At 42.6% G+C, this 7543-nt stretch overlaps 1 long non-coding RNA gene across 1 annotated transcript; it reads left to right on the top strand.

Moving 5' to 3' along the window:
* Positions 1 to 245: 245 nt before the first annotated feature.
* On the top strand, positions 246 to 7174 carry LOC110130725 (uncharacterized). The gene is made up of 4 exons (XR_002311940.2): positions 246 to 546; positions 6121 to 6215; positions 6314 to 6520; positions 6958 to 7174. It is a non-coding gene; the product is annotated as an uncharacterized lncRNA (long non-coding RNA).
* The last annotated feature ends 369 nt before the right edge of the window (positions 7175 to 7543 follow it).

Genomic DNA, 7543 nt, shown 5'->3' with positions numbered 1-7543 from the left:
GGTATCCAAGAAGCTAACATTATCACCTACCATTTACCAGCAGACCCAAGGATCTTTGACATGTGGAAATGTGTGATTTTGCAGAGGCACAAATCTCAACCTCACAGGCTGTGGGGCTGCTGTTTGTGACTGAATCATTTAGTAGTGACAGAGTCAGCCACCCTGGGGTTTGTTGAGTCATACACTCAAGAATGGAAACCAAAGGCCAAAGCTCTGGGTTTGTAGTAAATGGTTTGGGGCAAAGGGGACCTGGGTATTTGTCATTCTGGAGGCAAAAAGGAGGGAGAAAGCCGAGATACCCTTCACAATGAACCTCAGCAGGGGAAGAACCCCAGGAGCAGAGTGGCTAATGGTAGAAAGCTGAGTTCCTGGGAACTTTGACAAAGAGAAAAGTATGAGACAAGTTGGTCTGAGCCTAAGATGGAGACCCAGAGCTGGGCTGAGTTCAGCAAGGGCCATATGCAGCTTACAACAAGAACCAACCTAAAGAGACAAGCTAACATTCTTTCTTCCCCATCAGCATGAAGAGTCATCACTTTTATTATCGTAAGTAGAAATGACTTAGAGCACAGCATGTCAGCCAGGATGTGATAGCTGGAAGAGGCTGGTATGTAAGATACAAGTAGGAGTGACACAGAATCCTCAGCTACCTTGCCCAGAAGGGCAATCCTTCAAAAAAATGAGTCTTACTTGGGCAAAGATGTCAGACTCCAGTACCCATTTATATGACTTGTTTCTGCTCCTTCTTGCACTCAGAGATGTCTGGATAACTCTACCCAGTGAATAATAAGACCATCTTATCTCCTTAGGGGATTCTGTACCTTTGGGGGATACATCATCCTGGAAATCAAATTAAATGCCCTTTCATATTGAGCTCATCTAGCTTGTCGCTGAGGGTCAGGTACATCAGCCCAGGGAAACAATGCTGCCAGGGCCTGGCCTTGGAAGGAAATGGGTTTAAGCATCTAGTTCAGTTTCAACACTTGGATATCATCCATCTTGATGAGGAAATGAAGTCAGATGATCTTTTCCTTTGCTTCTTGAAGGCAATGAGACATTTCTCTGCAGCAGACAATGGGCTTGTAACCCTGCAGGACACTTGTTCTCTTTACTTTGCCTTGGCGGCTGTAAGCTCTGAGCAGCAGGCGTGAGCATGAAGGAAGGGGGCTTCCTTAAGACGCACAGTCAAAGACAGTCTGAGCCAACAGTGAGGTCAGGGATACAGGGAGCCCCAAATGGCAGTTAACTTTAATTTTAATTGGTCTTGGCATATCATAAATGACTTCCTGCACAATATATCCATCTTTTTAATTATTATCTTAATTAACCTAATTATTGGTTGAGCTAATATTTAAACTAGTTGGTATTCTAAAAGTCATTCACAGTGCACAAGGGTGCATAACCATGCAGAACCAGGAGGACTGGGTTGAGACAACACTGTTGGGTAATTGGAAATTGACAGGCACTCCCCCTGGGGATATCAGGCACACTGTTGACCCAGTGTGAACCAGTTATACAGTGTTCTGGGTCAGCCAGGCTCCCCAAGCTTTCTAGTCATCCTTCAGGGTGATTTCTCACAATGGTGTTGACATGACACAGGGTGCTGAGAAGTGAGAAGTGGCCCCAAGTCCCCATGTGGGTGCTCACCTCCATGCCTTGATGCACCCCACCAGTAGTACCCTAACCTTAAATTTCCCTGGACTGGCTCCTCCTCAAACTTTACGATCAAGCTCAATGACACTGCCTCCTGGCAGTCTTCTCAGTGGGCTTCCTAATCACTGTTCCTGTACCAATAGCATCTAGCACATCTCCTTGTGGGGAAAGGCACTCAATAAATGTTTGATGAAGAAAGGAATCAATTACCCTGTGCTTAGCACTTTTTACACTCTACAGCTATTGTCTGTTTTCTTATTTATAGCTCCAAGTACTATGAACCCCTTGAGGACAAGAAACTTATTTTATTCATTTGTATGTCCCCACTCCTAATAATTTATGGCACCAAAAAGGCACTTAACAAACAGGAAAAGAGCCCATCTTGGGAAGCTGACTTTTCTGTTTAGAAAGTATACTTCAATAAGCTAACTTTCACATAAACTTTCTGAATTATAAAATGTTTTCGATGTCTTATTAATGCTTGCCCTCATTAAGGATGGGGGCAGGGCAAACTATGAATTAAATACTTGTATCATTCCCACTGGACAGATGGGAAAACTAAGGCCCATGAGGTCACATAGCTTGCCTGTGACCACACAGCTTCTATATGAAGCAAGAACTCAAGCAGTTTGTCTGACTTTGAGTCTATAGTCAGTTATTTTCTAATCAACAGCAAAAGTTTGTTCCCATCTCTTACCCACAAGTCCTGTCTCCCTGGAGCACCTTCCTCTCAAACTACAAATTAATCTTCATTCAGAGGTTAGCTTAATGCAGTTTAAGGGTTAAGATAAAAACATGTTCGACTAGAACAAATAATTTCACAATTTGTATGGAAATACAAAAAACCTCGAATAGCCAAAGTAACCCTGAGAAAGAAGAATGGAACTGGAGGAATCAATCTGCCTGACTTCAGACTATACTACAAAGCCACAGTCATCAAGACAGTATGGTACTGGCACAAAGACAGAAATATAGATCAATGGAACAGAAGAGAAAGCCCAGAGATAAATCCACGAACCTACGGTCACCTTATCTTCGACAAAGGAGGCAAGGATATACAATGGAAAAAAGACAACCTCTTTAACAAGTGGTGCTGGGAAAACTGGTCAACCACCTGTAAAAGAATGAAACTAGAACACTTTCTAACACCATACACAAAAATAAACTCAAAATGGATTAAAGATCTAAATGTAAGACCAGAAACTATAAAACTCCTAGAGGAGAACATAGGCAAAACACTCTCCGACATAAATCACAGCAGGATCCTCTATGACCCACATCCCAGAATTTTAGAAATAAAAGCAAAAATAAACAAATGGGACCTAATGAAACTTAAAAGCTTTTGCACAACAAAGGAAACTATAAGCAAGGTGAAAAGACAGCCCTCAGATTGGGAGAAAATAATAGCAAACGAAGCAACAGACAAAGGATTAATCTCAAAAATATACAAGCAACTCCTCCAGCTCAACTCCAGAAAAATAAATGACCCAATCAAAAAATGGGCCAAAGAACTAAACAGACATTTCTCCAAGGAAGACATACAGATGGCTAACAAACACATGAAAAGATGCTCAACATCACTCATTATCAGAGAAATGCAAATCAAAACCACAATGAGGTACCATTATACGCCAGTCAGGATGGCTGCTATCCAAAAGTCTATAAGCAATAAATGCTGGAGAGGGTGTGGAGAAAAGGGAACCCTCTTACACTGTTGGTGGGAATGCAAATTAGTACAGCCACTATGGAAAACAGTGTGGAGATTTCTTAAAAAGCTGGAAATAGAACTGCCATATGACCCAGCAATCCCACTTCTGGGCATACACACCAAGGAAACCAGATCTGAAAGAGACACGTGCACCCCAATGTTCATCGCAGGACTGTTTATAATAGCCAGGATATGGAAGCAACCTAGATGCCCATCAGCAGACGAATGGATGAGGAAGCTGTGGTACATATACACCATGGAATATTACTCAGCCATTAAAAAGAATTCATTTGAATCAGTTCTACTGAGATGGATGAAACTGGAGCCCATTATACAGAGCGAAGTAAGCCAGAAAGATAAAGACCATTACAGTATACTAACACATATATATGGAATTTAGAAAGATGGTAATGATAACCCTATATGCAAAACAGAAAAAGAGACTCAGATGTATAGAACAGACTTGTGGACTCTGGGAGAAGGCGAGGGTGGGATGTTTCAAGAGAACAGCATCGAAACATGTATATTATCTAGGGTGAAACAGATCACCAGCCCAGGTTGGGTGCATGTGTTTGCCTTTTAAGATGACACTCCTGAAAATTGATGTCCAGAAGAGAATGACTTTCAAGTGCAAGAATTTCAGACATGACACCAGACAAGTAGAAGGTGTTGAATAACTGTAGGCAGTAACCTGGGTGACCCAATAGTCATTTATTATGTGTGGTATGTAAAGTGATGATATTGGTCATTTATTGCTGCATAACAAATTGCTTCCAAACTTGGCAACTTACAACAACAGTAAATATTTACTTTCAAACACAATTTTTTAATGTCAGGAATCTGGAAGTGGCTTTACTTGATGGTTTTTGCTCAGGAGGCCCTGCAAGGTTGCTGTAAAACTGTTAGGTGGAGCTACAGTCAGCTGAAGGCTTGACTGGGGCTGGAGAATCCCCTTCCAAATTGGTGTACTCACATCATGCTCGTTATTGGTAGGAGGCCTCAGATCATCCCCCATTGAGCTTCCATTTCCATGGGCTGCTTGAGTGTTCTTGGAATACAGGGGCTGGCTTCAATCAGAGTGAAGACTCCAAGAGCAAGCAAGACAGAAGTCACAATGTCTCACCAACCCAGCTTTGGCAGTCATACTTCCTCCTTTCTGTAGTACCCATTGTTAGCACAGTCTGTCCTACTCAAAGTAGGAGGGTCAGTAGGAGGTGAGGATCATTGGGGACCATCTTGGAGGTGACTACCACCAACCAGTAGGTTGCTGTGGCCAGGATCTTTACTCTGGCCCCTAGGTTTGCTTCACTGATGGCTCTAGGATGAAATAAAAGGTTTTTTAAATTTTTATGTGTTTTAAACAGGCAGACCTTTAGTAATATATTTAATCAAAGAAAGCCAAAACCACAGAGTTGAGTCTCCTAACCTGATGAAGAAGAGGTAGTCAAGATCAGCCAGGTAGTTTCCAGAAGAACTCAGAAGAGACAAGAGGGCAGGAGAGCTAGTTGACCTCTACATTGACCGTGCCCTAATGTTAGACTTTTGACCTTCTCTCAAAGTTCTGCACACAGTCCTAAAGATACACTGATGGAACTGAAGGAAGAAGAAGTTCACCATTCAACCTTAGACTTGCTTTTGTGACCATATAACACTGCTTGTAGTGCAGGTTGACTGTGAATTCATATTTTTCTAGGTTTTTTGACTATTAAATTATATTGCATTGATTTTTTCTATAAAGAGCTCTAATTTATAAAATGTAATAAGCAGTTGAGGTAGTCTACAATTTTTACAACTTTTGCTTTTGTTTCTTTTACTTTAACATAAAAGGAGCCTCGAAAAATCGAAGAGCCTTAGGTCTTTCTTAACATCTGAGAGGCTCTGCTCTCAATACCCTCCATTCTTGTTCCATTTGAGAAAGCACAGAGGTTGAATAAATGATCACTAAGTTCCTTCTAGGTCTCGAAGTCCTTTAGGCCACTAGACCCACAGTTGTCAAAGTGTATCTGTCAGTGTCCCTGGATGATCATTTAGTAAAAAGGAGGAAGCAGGAAAGGAAATGCAAAGGATAAATTCTGGCCATCACACTGGTATTCTCTTTACAACACAGTGAGCAAGGAGAGAGGTAAGCCTCTGAAGTGGGAGAAAAACATAGGGATGATTTTACAGGGTTTTTCCCTGATTCATAAAGTCACATTGAGATTGGGCTGTCGGTTTGAAATAAACTGGAGTCCAGGATATTCCGCTGAGAGTTCATCTCTCCTCTGTGGTCTGGATTGGCCAGGGCCTCCGACTGCTCCTGCAGCAAACCTGCTCTGGAAGGGCTATGTATAGATATTCTGCCTCAGAAACTGGGCCACAGGAGGGCTGGCCATTCGTTTTTGCTTGTTTCTTGTCCCCACTAGCATCTCTGAAAAGAATAATGACTGTCGCCATAGGCCAGGGCAGGGGCTGGGACAGTGTGGGGAGGCAGGTAACGCAGCAAGGATTCCTGGCGCCCACAGGTGGTCAGGCTGCCAACGGTGCTGCTCGTGCGCTGCTAAAAGACACGCTCTGGGCGTGTGGGGCTGATCAGTGGACTTATGTGGATCAGGGAGGTAGGTGTGGCCGGGTGAATGAATGAGGAAGGAGACCTCTGCTCACCCACCACCCACTTCTGAGCTTGGGAAATGCTAGTAACCTTGACTTGGTTTGATCAGGACCCTCCCCCCTCCTCTTCCTTTCCAATGATCCCTCACTGACGAAATGTCTCTGTCCCATAGCAAGGACGCTCTACTCTCCTCATCTTCTGGTATTCAGCAAAATCCCAGGAGGATACAAGCATCTCCCCCTAACTTCCCATCATGCCTGACACCAGGTAGAGCTATAGAGTCTAGTCCCCCAAGAACTTGCCATATCTCTGAACAGTTAAGGTGCAGAGTGTAAATTCAGCTCTTCTTTTAAATCCCATTGCAGCTGAAGTCTTTTGCCCTGGGATGACTTCCCTCAAACTCTAAGACAATTCTCTTCTGGTCCCTGCTTTTCCTTCTGTCTTTCCTTTTGGAAAAAGATACTTTGGAGGAGTATCTGCTTAAGAAAGAAAACCACCTGGTTTTCAGGAATGGAGATGTTCTCTTGTGGATCATCTATTGACACTGTGATGCCACCAGAAACCAGCTGGAGGTATGGGACTCAGTGGAACTATTTAATGTTACTGTATGATTGGGGGGAAAAAACCAGAACATCGCTGTAGAAACATGCAAAGATCTGCCACAAAGAAGAGGCAATTAGGCTATTCATTAATCTCACAGGAAGGGCTAAGACCTTGGGAGAGGTTAGTGGGAGGCAGATTTTAGCCCAAAGTAGCCTATCCTGCCTCAAGACATGGCAAGCTCCATCATTGGGGGTGTTCAAGAAACAGCCTTTCTAAAATATCAGGCAAATTTCAAAATGAAAAATAAATTTGAGGAGACTCTAAATCCAACTGAGATTTTTTTTTTTAATGGAGTTGAAGGAATGGATGGATAAGTGTGGAAGTGGAGGGAGACTTGAGCACAGGGATTTCTTGTTATTTTTTCAGAGTTCCAAATCTCTGTCTTCTGGTTCTTCCCAACTTTCAGAAAGCATGGGGTTCCAGAAGGAGTAAGACAGCGTGCCCATGACAGGGCCCTGAAAGAAGATGAACTGAGGAAAGACTGGGGCCTCTTAAGCATCTGTGAATCTGTCAAGAAAAAAAAAAAGTCACCCAAGAGATAAGGAAAATACTCCAAATCATTCCCAGACTGAATATTTAACAAAATTGGGTTTTGATTTTTTTTAATAAGGCATCAGTGGCTCTTTTTAAGCAACAAAGAGACTGTTTTATGCAAATTTCCCCTCAGGGCTTTCATTAAGATGTTAACATCTTTCTTGTCACAATATCTACTTTATTACAATGAGTCATGGTGCTTCTCTATTCTCTTGCTGAGACATCCTTGTAAGATAAACTCTCTGGACTGCAAGCAAGGGTTTTTTTGTTTTGTTTTTTAAGTGACAAAGTTGAGAGTTCTAAGGAAAAGGTTGGGAGACAGGAGATTCAATTTAAGAAAAAAAATGCCCTCTAGTGCGGGTGACACCCCTCTAGTGTGGGCTACTGGGCACAAAAGCCATTTTGTCCCCCATATCTTATAGGCAAGACTCCAGCGTCCATGACCTTCCCTGACTTCC

Source organism: Odocoileus virginianus, chromosome 11 (assembly GCF_023699985.2).
Source record: "Odocoileus virginianus isolate 20LAN1187 ecotype Illinois chromosome 11, Ovbor_1.2, whole genome shotgun sequence".
Lineage (NCBI taxonomy): Eukaryota > Metazoa > Chordata > Mammalia > Artiodactyla > Cervidae > Odocoileus > Odocoileus virginianus.
The sequence above is the reverse complement of the archived record's forward strand: the minus strand, read 5'-3'. Positions and strand labels throughout refer to the sequence as shown.